The sequence below is a fragment of the Euprymna scolopes genome, chromosome 38 (genome assembly GCF_053919585.1).
Source record: "Euprymna scolopes isolate OS-2025 chromosome 38, ASM5391958v1, whole genome shotgun sequence".
Lineage (NCBI taxonomy): Eukaryota > Metazoa > Mollusca > Cephalopoda > Sepiida > Sepiolidae > Euprymna > Euprymna scolopes.
Window position 1 is genome coordinate 87,891,274 of NC_136519.1, and position 17,751 is coordinate 87,909,024.

Here is a 17,751-nt window from a genome sequence, read left to right on the forward strand (position 1 = left end):
TTCTTTGAAACTAGCCGGAATAAGAACTTTATAAATTGTGCTTTGGATTATTCAGTCGAACAAGTAATTTTGATTGTAAAGTTCAACATGCAGTTTTAATTTTCTTTCTCTGATATATATATATATATATATATATATATATATATATATATATATATATATATAGAGAGAGAGAGAGAGAGAGAGAGAGAGAGAAAGATAGATAGATATATATGATTGCAATGTCTTTTCAGACGAGTGCAACTCCCTCAGAAACTTGAAAGTACATGGGTCCAAATATGACGTACATCGCCATAGGACCATTTTAATAGACAAATGCCTGAGGGAGTATCTATATACAGATGATGTTACAGAGTCTTTGCTTTGTACGGAAGCTAAGTCTCTCACTTTAACTGCCATTAAACTGCAACCCAGCTGAATGCCGGTACTGGTCTCCCGCTTTATGTTTTTTTTTTCATATCAGAGATTTGCTTCTCGTAGAAGAGTTCCCTTCACCACGACTTGCTATTTTACAGTTTATGGCTATAATCAATTGCGATTTCACTCAATGCCCTAACCAGCAAATTTAAGCATTGCTACAAATATAATTTGTAGACAGCAAGGATGAGGAGTTTGCAAATTTATTTTTGGAATATTCAGTCATACATACCAGCTCTACTCTCTATCGGGTATTCAGTTTTTCGATTTGATTGGGATTAAATTATCTATATTGAAATAATGGTATTTATATGTGATTGAAGTTTACCATTGCGTATATCAAGTAAACACTACACCCTTATGATTTCATTAATATATATATATATATATATATATATATATATATATATATATATATATATATATATATATACAGTGATGATCATATTTATTGGCACGGTAAAATAAAAGTTAAATTTTGTCTAATAAATTCTAAAAAAGGGATTAAATTAAAGAAAATAACAAAGTATATTATGTATTTTTAACTGGCCTTTCCGATGCAGCAATCGGATTTTAGAAAAAATAAATAACAAAGGAACAACAAACATAATTGCAAAAAACCCTTGTTCAAAATTATTGGCACGATTTATTTAATAATCAATTGTATAGCCTTTGGCCTTGATTACCTTCCTCAGTCGCTTTTCATAGTTTACAACCAAGTTGTTGCACTCTTCAGTAGTAATTTTAGCCCACTCTTCCTGACAATAATCCTCCAATTGAATAAGATTCTTAGGCTTCCTTTGCATTACCCTCAATTTTAATGTTCTCCATAAATTTCCAATTGGATTAAGGTCTGGGCTTTGTGATGGCAACTCCAAAACATTAATATGATTGTCCTCAAGCTATTTCTTAGTCAGTTTAGCGGAATGCTTTGGGTCATTATATTGCATGAACCACCAACGACGACCAAGTGAGAGCTCTTTAGCAAAGTCTTTCAGGTTTTCATCCAATATTTTAACATAATCTTCCTTTTTTATGCTACCTGTGACCTTAACAAGTCGCCCTGGTCCAGAGGCAGCAAAGGATCCCCAAAACATCAAACTGCCTCCACCGTGCTTCACTGTGGGTATGGTGTTCTTAGGCAGGAAAGCTTCGCCAGATTTTCTGTAAATATAAGACGCTTTATTATGGCCAAATAACTCTATTTTCGTTTCGTCAGTCCATAGAACACGTTTCCAGAATGCAACATCTTTACCAATATGACGTTTTGCAAAGGCTAGCCTTGCTTTCAGGTGCATAGGCTTCAATAAGGGAGTCTTTCTCGGACGACATGCTTTTAAACCAGCTCTCTTCAAAACTCTACCAACTGTATGTCGAGATACATTCACTCCAGAGGTGCTCTGTTCATCAACAATCTCCCCAACAGAGATCCTTGGGTTTTGTTTTACTTGTCGAACAATTTTCCGTTCATCTCTTGGGGAAAGAATCCTTTTTCTCCCTCTACCCTCTAAACTCATAACGTGGCCTTGCGATTTGAACTTGTTTATTATGGCTCTAACAGTGGATTTAGGAAGGTTTAGCTTCTTTGAAATCTTATCATAGCCCTCCCAATTGGTATGGCATGCTACAACAAGCTTCCTGACGTCTTCGCTGTGTTCCTTAGTTTTAACCATGGCGATTGAAAATTATAATGTAGTCACTTATAATAGTTTAAATAAATCGCTATCTAAAAATTATCTGAAAAAAATTATTCACTGAATTAGCGTTAAACAAGCATAATATGGCTATAAAAAAGTTCAGAAAGCACGTAAACCGGAAATTGATTGATATTATACTGATACTAAAAGAAAAACAAAGCCGTGCCAATAATTTTGAACAAGGGTTTTTTGCAATTATGTTTTTTTGTTCCTTTGTTATTTATTTTTTCTAAAATCCGATTGCTGCATCGGAAAGGCCAGTTAAAAATACATAATATACTTTGTTATTTTCTTTAATTTAATCCCTTTTTTAGAATTTATTAGACAAAATTTAACTTTTATTTTACCGTGCCAATAAATATGATCATCACTGTATATATATATATATATATATGTATATATATATATATATATATACATATACATACATATATATATACATGATGATTGCAACGTCTTGTCAGACGAGTGCCACTCCCTTTGACACTTTAAGTCCATGAGCCCGAAAATGACTTCCATCGCAACAGGACCATGTTTTTAGACAAATGCCTGAGGGAGTATCTATACACAGATGATGTTACAGAGTCTTAGCTTTGTGCGACAGCTAATCTCTCTCTCGGTTCAAGATGTTGAGATCCAGCAACAAGCAAGAGCAAGATAGCCAGCAACAAGTTGAACTGCTGACCAGCTTAATGCGGGTACTGGTCTCCCGCTTTATGGTTTCTTTAAATCAGAGATTTGCTACTCTTAGAAAGGTTTCCTTCACCACGGCTTACGGGAGTCCTCTCCACCCCAGCCCACACATACATACACACAAACACACACGGTGCTAGTTGGCCGTTGACCCCCAAAAAGGGTTCATTCACCCTTTGGAAGGTCTTGTTTTTAATCCATCAGGGAGACTAGCCACCTTCCTCACCAAACAAGTCTGGTGGGGGAACCAGTTTAGTCGCCGGTGACCCGACCATAAGGCAGGCAGTACAGGGTTACATGGTACCAGTAGCACCTGACATGACCTGACATATACATACCTATACATATATATACATATATATATATATATATATATATATATATATATATACATATGCATATATGTACATATACATATATATATATATATATATATATATATATATATATATATATATATATATCGCAGATGACATTTTGTGTTTCTATCTCCTCTCATTTGGGAAAATACGGAAGTTACTGCCTCGCCGAGAAGAGGGCGAGTCACTCATGCAGCAGTGAAGCATACAAATCCGTTCTCGCTTCCGTGATAAATAATTCATGAAATGTATTTTTTTTTCTTCCCCTTCAGACCCGAACGATTCGCAAATCAATACAAATCCCATCTGCTTAGGCACCGTTTTGGTTTCCGTCTTTGCCAGGAGACAACACGCCTTGGCGAATGAAACAGAATGGCATCCCCTCCCCTACGCAGTTGAACCAAATATTCATAAGCCTCTTTTGCATGGAATACTGTTATTCTTGCTGTGTTATGTATTCGTCAAAAGAATGTTACACCTGGTGATGCATTGCATTGATATAATATTGTTAGGCATAAATGTGTGAAAACAACGGTAGTGGTAAAGGTAAATTCGTTTGTGATTTAAGCCATATGTGAAACAGGCATACTATTACTTTTGTCACCAGAACTAATCCTAGAGTGGATGAAACGCGGAATATTCAGTGTAGCTTAATCGCCATATATATATATATATATGTTATAACTTACTATATATATATATATATATATATATATATATATATATATATATATATATATATATATATATATAATTCGGCGAGGCAGTAACTTCCGTGTTTTGACAAATGACAGAGGTTAGAAGCACAAGATGTCATATGCTATATATATATATATATATATATATATATATACAGGGTGTCCCCAAAGTCTTGCTACATTATGTGTGTGTGTGTGTATGTGTGTTTGTATATATATATATATATATATATATATATATATATATATATATATATATATATATATATTCGAGCCCAAAACAATAAATGTTAATGAGTTATAATAGGGGTTAACTTTTTAAAAATACACCTTCAAACACCCGGGCAAGCCGGGCTAAAATGCTAGTATATATAGTTCTAATCATTGTATTACGATCTGGGCTTATATATATATATATATATATATATATATATATATATATATATATATATATATATATATGTGTGTGTGTGTGTGTGTGTGTGTGTGTGTGTGTTTGTGTATGTGTGTGTATATATATATACACACATTCAATTTAGACACCAAATAGGGTACAGTAAGTTGCAATGATACTGCATAGGGAGTTGAGCAGCAAGATGTATGTTCACATTACACGAAAACATCTGCATGTCATTAAATTTTGGAAAGCAAGAAGCCCGAAAGGAGTTCCAAGATCTAGCAGTTCTGGGGAAGATACTATTAGAACAGAAGTTTTTTTTTTACATCTAGGGATCTCTGCTGTGTAAGATAGGGAGCTTTGCTCATTTTCGGATTCGTCGGGTGTATTTCCGTCCAGGGGGTACAAGCGTTTATTCCTCGTCCAAGCATCCACCATAAAAAAATATTTGTAGAACAGGCAAAGGGATTCAACATTTGGTGAATGGGTCAGAGACCGAAGCTTAGATCATAGTTCAAGACCTATCAGGTTAGCGACTCTGTTTTGAACCCTGTCCAGAGGTGAGAAACTAATAGCAGATCGTTCAGCACAAATGTGGCAACAAGACTCCATCCGAATTGTAGGATATTTTCAGGCGTAAGTGACTTCTAGCAAAGTTGAGACAGCATCTTCCTCGCAGCGGCGCTGGTAATCCACTCGATGTACATGTTCCAACTCATGTTCCCTGTGAACGTTAAGCCAAGGAATTTGAAAGAATTAATTTTAGGTCATGTAGCTTTAGCCATAGCGATTTGTAGTTGGAAAAATTATTGTAATTATTGAAGGAAACAAGCTTAATCTTGGCAGCATTGAATGTAACCATCCATTTTTGCCCCCATTCTACTGAAGATTTGGCGTCTTCCTTTTATGTATCAGCCATTTTCTTAGATGTGTGCTCATTCGTTTTCCCCTAGTGCTTGCTAAAGAGCGTGACGTCATCAGCAAATACACCCATCACAGAGACAATTTTACCAAGGAGGTAATTTATGGATATGAGGAATAATAAATGACCAAAGGATAGACCCAGAGGTACGTCCACATTAATATCATACTGTTTAGATGTACGACTGTCGAGGACAGCCTGGATGCTTCCCTTATTTAAGAAGGAGTTAATTATGTTACGGATTTCTCTAGTTATAACGCAAAATCTCCTTTAATTTGTTGTGTGTTGATATTCATATTAAAAATCTCTTTTTGTATTCATTTAAAAAGAAAATATAACTTTGCTCCATAGGCATCGTGGAATTGCATTTATCTTCAAAAGATCTAACTAATTTTTGCATATTCTTTAAGCATTCATCTTAATTAATTCTCTATTAGGTTTTTGGGTTTTCTTATGTTAACTATTATGTCCCCTTATAATCATGCCCATATTTTACATGATTTATACTTGCGTTGTATTTGAATAAAATTGTTATAGTGAACACACATCCCTTTTATTTATATTTATGTATGCGTATATATATATATAAGTTTCGTGGTTAAATTTTAAATTCTGAAAAACAACAAAGAATATGAAGCCTATCAGCCGATAAGAAAGCATTAGCCAAGCAGCAACCTTTTACAATAATGCCTTACGCAATTCATGTTATACGGGTAAGATATGATACATAGGTAACAAACTGGAAAACAACAAAAATAAATCAATAATCACGCATAACATGATTCAAAAGAAAAGCAATAACCCCACCCGGTACTCCTCGAACAAGCATAAACCTTAATCCAGAGCACACAAAATCTAAGACTGAATCAAATCGCAAACAAAACAAAAAGAATAGCAATAAATTAAGGCGAAAAAATCCATATGGTTCAATCCGCCATACAGTTCCAACGTAAAAACTAATATACCAAAGGATTTTTTTTAAATAATTGAACAGTCTTTAAACAATTCCATAGAGACATCACTATACTAAATAAAACTTCAATAAAAATCTCTTACTCCACCATGCCTTACATATCACAAACGATAATAACATCAAACAACTCTAAAATAAGAAAACCCCAGGTCCATCCCCCGCAGACTCCACCCACACAAAATTGTAATTGCCGAAACAAACAATCTTGCCCCTTAGAAAACGATTGCATCCACAAGGACGTAATCTATTCATGTACAGACACTGAACTCCTAACCACAACTACAAGTGCAACGGATAGAACACCAAAAGATCGTACTCAAACCACATTAACTACTGAACCAATAACATCATTAGAGAGCTCCCCATAAATAACACACATGATAACACCCAGGTCACTAAGCAATCCCACCCTGAAAACGCTTCGAACCTAATCATTCCGTCCCCCTCTACAAGTTTATCCAACCCCCATAGTAGAAACTACGACAACTTAAACACCATTAATGCAAATGTAAAATCCTACTTGTATATCGGCGCAGCTACAAATCTAATAAAACTAAGAATTTTCAACCATATAAGCTCCTTTAATAATGAAACTCCAAATAGTAATAGAGTAACCTCCCTAACAACTCTGATTAAAGACCTCCAACATAGAAATATTTCATACTCGCTTAAATTGGATTTATTGAAAAAATCCAATCCATACACGTCTGAATAAAAATTCTGCAACTTTGCACTTCAGAAGCAGTTGCAACAATAACATATCCTAAAGCCACGATAAACACCAAAAATGAGCTTATTTCGTTATGCAAGCACAGCAAAAAATTCAAGTATAGCCAGCTCAAAGCCACTTAAGTCACCATACCTGAACTAGTTTTGGCACGTTGCCCCTATATTTATAAGTATAGAGTCACGCCTGTATGCACGCATTAGAGGGTGGATGTTGTATGCGATGTAGCAATGTTAATATTCACGTATGTCTATATGTGTTCTTATACATGTGCATGTTTGAGCAAGTATATGTGTGTACATGTCTATATATGTATGGTTGTACACCTGTATATATATATATATGTGTATATATGTGTGTATGTATATGTATATATAAGTGTATATGTGTGCGTGTATATGTATGGTTGTACATCTGTATATATATATATATGCATATATGTGTGCATGTGTATATGTATATATAAGTGTATATTTGTGCGTATATATATATATATATATATATATATATATGTGCATGTTCTGGTCTCCATTAACTTCATTTCCTAATATATGTGGATGTATATATATATATATATATATATATATACATATGTATATATACATATATATATGTGTGTGTGTGTGTGTGAGCTTGTAGATGTTCGTTTTGTGTTAAGGCTATATACATAGGATTATTACCTGTAGTGTATATATATGTGTATGCACGTGTGTGTGTGCGTATATACGCGTATGTATGGTTGTTTATCTGTGTGTATTTATATATATATATATGTATGTGCGTGTGGTTATGTGAGCATGGGCATTTTACAGAGTTACACACCTTAGTCGTATATTGGTACACTCTAACTATCTATATCTCCCTAAACCATATAAAAAATGTTGTTGGCAATGGGGGAATACACTCCTCTCCACAATAGAATCATTTGTTGATTTATATATATCTTTCAAGGTAGGTGCACGCTCTCTGTATTTGTATGTTATATGCATCAGTGTGCGCACCTTCATCTGTTTCTAGACATAACGCTAATGTAGTTGTATATTTGCCGTATGTATACGATGGTATGCTAAAAGGAGTATTAATTGCATGCTTGGACTTGATTATATCGATATTCGGCTGTGCTTATGAGCGCAGTTGTACATTCGAGTACGCGCGGATACATAATCGCCCGGCTGTATAAGTAGTTCCCTACTCTAATATGCGTGTTTGTGTTATGATATGTATATATGTAATTGAATGCACATGTGCATTAGTATAACGAAGCGTATGTTTATAAGTCTGTATGTATGTAAACATGGTATGGATCAGTGTTTCTACGTAAGTGTATACTATCTATATGTATATCTGTATGTATGTATATATATGTATTTTTACGTGTGTATGTGTGTATGTGGGTATAAATGTGCTTATATTTGCACTTATGTTTAGGTTTGACCGTTGGATATACAAGTAATCATTATATAAATAGTTAAAATTAACCACGTCTGAGAGACCACATACCCATCCCCACACTTAAATCAACTCTCCCCTTTATAAAAATATAAAAAATATATAATTAACCACAATTTATAAAACACTCACACAAACATCAATTACAACTCAACGAACAACAAAACAAACTCATCAATAGATCGCCTCCAAACAGAAATATACGTATTTTAAATAAAATTAAAACAAAGATAATTAAACTAGATCAAACTATGGCAACAAACGTATTTAACTAACTTATCCCAACTAAGCAAGTAACCTTTAAACGAACCCAACCTTAATTAAGTAACCCTCCAAACATTCCATATTGTCACACCATGTCTCGTTTATATCTCCCTCTCATCAGCTCGCCCATCCCCACCGCAAAAACAGCACACCCACCCCCTATCATGCACCCCCCATTGAAAATCAAAAGAGTAGCCATTTCCCACTTGAACTTAAAATCAAGAGGTCAACCCTTTTAAAGAATACTAAAACACGACTCCTCCCACACCGTCGAAACATTCCATTAAGAACCTTTATGCTCGCTTAAGTTTAACACCCCTCTCTCTTTACCCTCTCCTCTTTCCATCATCTTAAAGGCTTCCCTCACCCACTATAAACAAGAAAACGAACTATCTTTCTACAGAGACTCACATCTCAAGCAAGCCGTTTCAACGCATTGTTCCGAATATCATCTCCAGGAATATTTTGTTATCTTTGCTATGTTGATAACTACACTATCGATTCCGAGGTCCATTGCACACTTACCTAAATGCTCAATTTCTATTACTGATGGGGATAATTACAATGGAATGGTATATCCACCCAATTTTGGATATACTTTGTCAACACCGAGAAAACATTTGGACTACAGCAACCAACACACAATCAACGCAACAACGAATAAGGCTGTTCGGTATACTTTACCAAATATCAACAAGGAGCAGTACGGTTTCACTATATAGGAATATCACTTCCCCCCATGGGCCTATTTTCTGTCCACCTGGATTTATAACCCTTAACCACATTGTACTCCTTCTGATAATGGATTATCCAGGTTGTATCAACTTCTCTTTTCGTATAATTTTCTCCATATAATTATCCACAGCCACTCCAAAAACTGTTTTAAATAATTGTGCTGAAAAGCAAAATAGCGTCCATTCGCAGCTGAACATGTTGCTTAATGTATTTCATTTCCTCTGATGAGATGAGCCATTGTTGAAAATCCATGGATTAAAAAAATTAAAATAACTCCTTCTATATCTTCCTTTTGTCAAGCAATAAATTATTTAATCGAATATATGTCTCTATATGATGTTGTTTTTTCAGAATTTAAAATTTAACCACGACACTTATATATTGCTCTATTCTTAAATATTGAGCTTTTCCTTTTTGGCTAGAATCTTCTTGAAAGTATTACTTCAAGTAATATCTATCAAGATTTTTCATCTGAATTCCATCAGTGTCTTATCTCGCTTATATATATATATATATATATATATATATATATATATATATATATATATATATATATATGTTTTTTAAATAAAAATACCTAACAAGCTCCTCTGTTAGTTTTTGGACTACAGACGGGTAACTTGATTAATAGTGTATTCGAACAAATGATAAAAATTATATTTGGGTTTTAGACGGGATATATCAGTGCAAAAAGCGAAAACTAACAAAATGAAATTTCGCAGGTAAAGGTTAACTGATGTCATTACGAATATGCATGCGTAACGTAAAAGATGTTTGTTCACACTTTAATATTTGCTTGTTTTAGCTCAGGTATAAAAGTGAAAGCAAAAACAAAATCGTCAGCTTAGAATTACAAATAGATGTCAAAAATATGGAACCTGCTTAAGTTCAAAACAACTCAGTCACTTTTTGGACAGCCTGTACTTGTCTGAAACTATAAGCAAAATTATTGGTTACAGCTGTAAATTTATCGATCTTGTTACGCCTTATGTTTTTCTAAGTGTTCATGTGGTGAGTCATTACAAAAATATATATATTACACAAAAAAGAAAATTGAGACAGTTCGGAAACTGCGCAATAAGCACGATGGCCGATTCTGGCGTCTATATTCCACCCTAAATAAACTATAACGCTAGACACATCCGCTGCTTATTTGAAGCTACACATAATGTGAAAAAATCCTCATCATGGAAGGAAGATGTCAAGTTCCAAAACTCACGTAGATCAAATTGATTGTTTTTTTAAAGAAGTAAATCAATTTTTTTTTACCAAGCAAGATGTAGTGATTTGACCGTCCATGATGCATAAACAAGGTAGAGAAAACTGATTTTGAACCATCAATACAAAAATCGATACCAAAATCGATACCAAAATCGATCATATACATGTAGTATAAAATTGATAGAATGATAAAATTTGATTTATTTTTAGTTAAAAAAAATCTTGATCGATGTAATTGTTTTTTGGGGGTTTTTTTTCAGACGTTTTTTTTCAGATGTTTTTTTATATAATATCAGGAATATATATCAGAAAGCTTGTTCTGTATTCTTGAAAACCCTTGATCTTTGAAGGTTCTGGTTTGGAAACAGGATTGATGAAGAGTATTATGAGAACGAATATATAATTTTTTAGGGAGAGGTTATTAAACTGAAACCAGATTATTATTATTATTATTATTATTATTATTATTATTATTATTATTATTATTATTATTTTACTAAGAAGTAAGCACTAATCATTGTCAGAAAGCCACTCGAGGATAACGGTTAATGAAAGGAACGTGGTAATGTAGTGATAGATAATGGTGATTGTTTAAGAGGACGGCCCAGCAAGATCTTTTTTACATTGGATTTGAAGGCTACCATATTGTATTCCACCGTGAAGCAGGACAGCGAGACAATGTTTCACGTTCAGAAAAAAACTCGACCAGCTACAACCTCTATAAACGATTTCCACCTCGATCTATCTGTGCCTAAGCATGAACACATATTCCACTAACAAATCTTTTTTTTCCTCAGTACTGCTCGCCCGTGGAACACTTGTATCACTGTCCTGCTTCACGGATGAATACAAGAAAGTTTGGTAAGAGGGGGGCATAGATTGGAGTCACTCAATTGTTATGATATACACGAAGTTAGTACTTGATACACCCTTTTAATATGAAATGCATTTTTAAATGATAATACGAAACTACTTTACCTGTTTTTAAACTTAGTTTATAATATTTCGAGAATGTGTTCCACGGATACCAGGTTACTCGCCTTTAACTGTTTTAATGGAACTATCTGCGAAATATCCTGCTATTTAAAAAAAATATATTTTGTTTTTAACAACAAAGAATTTATTTTTTTTATTGCGGGTTATTATCCTCATCTTTCTTAGATATTGTTTCACGACGTTTCGACCAACTATTCCTCTGGCCTTCGTCAGGTGTTAACATCGACGGGATAGGAACTTCGAAACTCCTAACATCACTCTCATAAATTACTGCCATCCATAGTTGTTATCGTCTCACCAAGTTGTTGGCCAAGTGAGCCTCTGCACGGCTTTGGGTAGGATTGAAACCGCCTCGAGGGGGTTGGCGCGGTGGATAGAGACGTTGAATCTCTACAGTTCCAGGTGAGAATTGTCTGATGTTAGTTGTTTTGTTGTTTTTGTTTTTGTTTTACGGTATATCAACGCTTTTCAGGTTATTTAATGACGAATCCGGTGATTTTGAAGAAGTTTTTAATAGAATATATTTGTTTTTTTTTCAAGTCAGTTTCTATTTAACCCATAGTTGGGACCCTAACAGGTACTACCACTCCGGGTCAGAGTGGACCTGAGAGCAATGACAATTAAAGGGTGACTCCACACTCCCTAGAGCCCGCAAGCTGGGGCCTTACCATCGGATATAGTTTAAGGTCATATTCAGGACACCCATTGAGGGACTTTTACCCTCTGCAGGGGGGGGGTGGCAGTCGGCGTATTCGAATGCCCCACCCACAGGGCCGAGAAATGTCTGAGGATAGCGGTTTCAATCCTACTTAAAGCCGGCCAGAGGATTGCTTGGCCAAAACGTGGTGAGACGACAAAAACTACAGACGACAGCAATTGCTGAGAATGCAGTTAGGATAGCCGGAGTTTCTATCCTGTAACGATTAACACCTGATGAAGGGCAGAGGAATAGTTGGCCGAAACGTCATGAAACAATAACTAAGAAAGATGAGGATAATAGTTTACAATAAATAAATTAATAAAACTCATCTCAATAATGAATTTCACCCCTTATTTATATATATATATATATATATATATATATATATATATATATATACTAATGTGATTGATAATTTAAAATTTTAAAATCAAATTATAATTAATTAAAAATCCGTTTCATAAGAAGGAACAACAACAAAATCAATTATCTGTACAATCGTTTCGGAAAACAGTGTTTTATTGTGGTAGACATCAAGTTACGGACAATAATTATTACATATGGTTTTTTAATAAACAAGGTTTCCTCATCAGCAAATTGTGAAGAGTTTTTATTAAATTTAAAAGACACCATAAATAAACCTATCATTAAAAGTAAGGCAGATGTATCTTTTAATTTTTCACCTTTTGAAATCAGGAACTATGGTTAAAGTATTCATATAGATGTTTGCTATAGCTTTTCACATTATCGAATAAGGTGAAAAGCTATAGCAAACATCTATATGAATACTTTATACCATATGAATACTTTTACCATAGTTCCTGATTTCAAAAGGTGAAAAATTAAAAGATACATCTGCCTTACTTTTAATGCAAGGTTTATTTATGGTGTCTTTTAAATTTAATAAAAACTCTTCACAATTTGCTGATGAGGAAACCTTGTTTATTAAAAAACTATATGTAATAATTATTGTCCGTAACTTGATGTCTACCACAATAAAAACACTGTTTTCCGAAACGATCGTACAAATAATTGATTTTGTTGTTGTTCATTCTTATGAAACGGATTTTTAATTTAATTATAATTTGATTTTTAAATTTTAAATTATCAATCACATTACTAAATATAAAATTATCTCTAGGATATTTACCTATCGAGCGTATTATATATCTAAATTACAACGAGCACTTTTTCTTTCCTGTATTTTAATTAAACTAGTAAGTTCACTATTACATTAAAATACATTCTGCTCTTTAGACTATTGTTCTAATCTCCTTTAAATATATATATATATATATATATATATATATATATATATATATATATATATATATATATATATATATATATATATACGGAATACCTTCTTTTAAACCGAGGGTAAACAACTCAGTGTAACTTGAGTAAAACCATCTGTGACAAGAATCCTGTTATAACAAGATCATCATCATCATCATCATCATCATCATCTCACCAACAGCAGCCGCATCAAAGTCATCAACATCAACGTCATCATAAATATCAAGATTGTCGTTATCAGTGTGAATACAATTACCCTAGTCTGCTTCTTTCCTATCTCATCATTTCGAACGAATTGATCTTAAAAATAAAAGACGGGAACCAACGGCGCAAAAATAACCGGTTATCTTTTCGCAAGGCATCATATAAGACACGGCCAATCTGAGTCATTCTGAGACAAAAATGGCTGGCCGCGTGAGAATTACAATGGCGCGGTCAGCAACGTATGCCTTGTAGAGAGATGGCATTGACTGGCATTCCAGTCGATTCGTGGAAAGAACTTGGCTAAAAAGAAAACATATAGTTCCTAGTTACAATGTCTCCCCACGGGGCAGGGTTAGACACCAGAGTCGTTTTTTTAACGTGGAGAAAAGGAACAAAAATAAAAAAAAAATTGTCTCAGCCGTGAAGGATTTCTCTTCCACTGACAGAGAACAAGAACTTGAAGTTCAGCATCTGAAGAACATATACTACACTTTGATCTTGTCCCGAAGACCAGGACAAGGAATAGAATACATATATCAACATCAAACGCGTTATCATCATCATCATCATCATCATCATCATCATCATCATCATCATCAATAGTATCATCATTATCGTCATTATCATCATCGTGATCATAACTGTCAACATAGTAACCATGCTCATCATCTACATCATCATCATCATGGTCGTCGTCATTATCATCATAATTTTCATTATTTTAATCATTATCATCATCATTATCATCATCATTATCATCATCACCATGCCTAACACATACATCTACCGCAGCATCATATTGTACTAATTGTAATGGTATACGTTTTCAGTTGTAATCCGTAAGAAATGGTAACAACTATTTTTAGTCCGATGCTGTGTCTTTCCTTATTTATATTATAATGGTGTTACATGTTAAAATCCTTTTTCGCAATAATTGTTGCTATATAAGTTCTAGATCGATCGTCGCCAATGTTGCGTCTCTTTCGGGTCCGTAATAACCAAGACGACGTAATTAAATAAAGTTAAGAGAGAGTACCTGTGATCAAAAAGTATTACAAACCTGACATCGTACAACGGCCTGTCTATTTCAGAGGAGATATAGGAGGGAAAAATGTATTACAAACCTGACATCGTACAACGGCCTGTCTATTTCAGAGGAGATATAGGAGGGAAAAATGTATTACAAACCTTACATCGTACAACGGTCTGTCTATTTCAGAGGAGATATAGGACGGAAAAATGTATTACAAACCTGACCTCGTACAACGGTCTGTCTATTTCAGAGGAGATATAGGAAGGAAAAATGTATTACAAACCTGACCTCGTACAACGGTCTGTCTATTTCAGAGGAGATATAGGAAGGAAAAATGTATTACAAACCTGACATCGTACAACGGGCTGTCTATTTCAGAGGAGATATAGGACGGAAAAATGTATTACAAACCTGACATCGTACAACGGCCTGTCTATTTCAGAGGAGATATAGGAGGGAAAATGTATTACAAACCTGACATCGTACAACGGTCTGTCTATTTCAGAGGAGATATAGGACGGAAAAATGTATTACAAACCTGACATCGTACAACGGTCTGTCTATTTCAGAGGAGATATAGGACGGAAAAATGTATTACAAACCTGACATCGTACAACGGTCTGTCTATTTCAGAGGAGATATAGGAGGGAAAAATGTATTACAAACCTGACATCGTACAACGGTCTGTCTATTTCAGAGGAGATATAGGACGGAATAATGTATTACAAACCTGACATCGTACAACGGTCTTTCTATTTCAGAGGAGGTATAGGACGGAAAAATGTATTACAAACCTGACATCGTACAACGGTCTGTCTATTTCAGAGGAGATATAGGACGGAAAATGTATTACAAACCTGACATCGTACAACGGTCTGTCTATTTCAGAGGAGATATAGGAAGGAAAAATGTATTACAAACCTTACCTCGTACAACGGGCTGTCTATTTCAGAGGAGATATAGGACGGAAAAATGTATTACAAACCTGACCTCGTACAACGGTCTGTTTATTTCAGATGAGATATAGGAAGGAAAAATGTATTACAAACCTGACCTCGTACAGCGGTCTGTCTATTTCAGAGGAGATATAAGGAGGCAAAATGGCCACCCCTTGCTGTTAATCAACTGGTGGTCACGTGAGGTAGCGAGAATTGGGAGAAATATGCAAATCAAATGCAGTCGGTTTTTCAAATAAAAAGCCTGTGTATCAAAGTGAGATCATATCTCTTTGGAAGAAGTTTTTTTTATATGGAGGTCACAACTTATCAAGGTCCGGAAGCCACTCGCGGATATGGGTTATTGCTTGTACAGTATTCAATGGGATAGTGTCGCAGTAATCGTTAGTATTGGAGTTTAGATAAAATGTCTTGCTAAAGGGGGTGTTTCCTCAAGCATTTCTGACAGATGTGCTCTTGCGGTCTGATACATATGTAACTGCACATTGCATTTTTAAATAATTATGCGAATATTCCTGCAGTTAAATTAAAATTAAACTTATTTGATGTGTCCTGATCGTGATATGCATTTGGCATTAATGTTTATTAAACAGAACATTAAAAGATAGAAGATAAAGTCACTAGATATTTATTAAATCTATATATATAAAAGCGAAAATGTATGTATGTATGTATGTGTGTATGTGTGTTCGCTATTTCTGTATGTCTACAAAAGGCTTTTTTCAGAGAAGCGGTCGGTCGGTTCACAACTTTTAAAAACTTTTTATATCACATATAAATTGTAATATCTCACAGTTAACAACGAAGCTCGACTGTCTATTTAATTTGCTGGATTTCGAGAAGATAAATATTCAACATTTTTCGCTCGCCGCATGTGGGTTAGTTTTTTCCTATAACATCTTGGGAAAATAAAAATTAAAAAAAAGCCTTCAGCAGTAAATGAAATACTATCCCGCAGTCAAACTTGACCTCATTAACTCATTAAAACGGGCACCTGCCAAATCCAAGTAATTAAATAAATTCAAACGTGTTTCCGTTAGCATCTCGCAATGGGGCAATGGTTAACGTCGCACGTCTTTTGTTTTCAAACTTTAATTTACAACTTTAACTCAACGGTTCGGTTCGATCCTCATACTTACTTTTTTACCCCCCCCCGGAGTTTCCACACACACCTCCAAACACTTGGGCAACTCCGGGTACCCCTCGCTAGTAATCTATAAAAGTGAAAATGTCGGCGTGTGTGTGTCAGTCTCCGTACATTTCCCTACCAAATAAGTCTGTCAAGTTTCAGTCTACAGACTCCCGATAAGGGGTATTGAGTTTTTAATCGATTTCGCCATTGAAAACTCTACCAAACTCCTCCGCCAATTTTAGGTCTAAACACTTGAAATTTAAATGCATGTTACTTCGATATGGATCAAACTTTTAAATTGATTTGATCCCCAAAAGTAAATGTTAAGGGGTCATAATTGTGGTCATAGTTTTAAAAAGTTTACCACTGTGGTCCTTATCAAATTACTCACACAATATTTAGTCTAAACATTTGACATTTTACATAAAGGGTATTCAGAGATAGGACAAGCTTTCTGATCGGTGTGGATCGAAAATGTGAACTGCCAAGGCGTTAAAGTTCAACAGATTTAATCTCTGCCGTGTCTAGCAAATTACTCAGCCAATTTTGGGTCTAAACATTTGAAATTCATACATGACGAACATGCGGCAAGTATTCTAATCAGTTTGGGGGCGAAAATTTGGCTTCCACATGGTCAAAGTTAAACGAGTTGACCTTTGCAGGTTCTACCAAATTTCTCCGGCAGATGTGGGACTGAACACTTGAAATTTTAGATGCAGGTAACTTGAACTTAGTAAAACTCGTATTTTGATTTGAGACCACAATAATAAATGTTAAGGCGTAAAAATTGGGGTCAAAGTTTAAAAATATTGACCTCTGCGGTCTCTACGAAAGTACTCAGATAATTTTTGGTCTAAACATTTGAAATCTTACATAAAG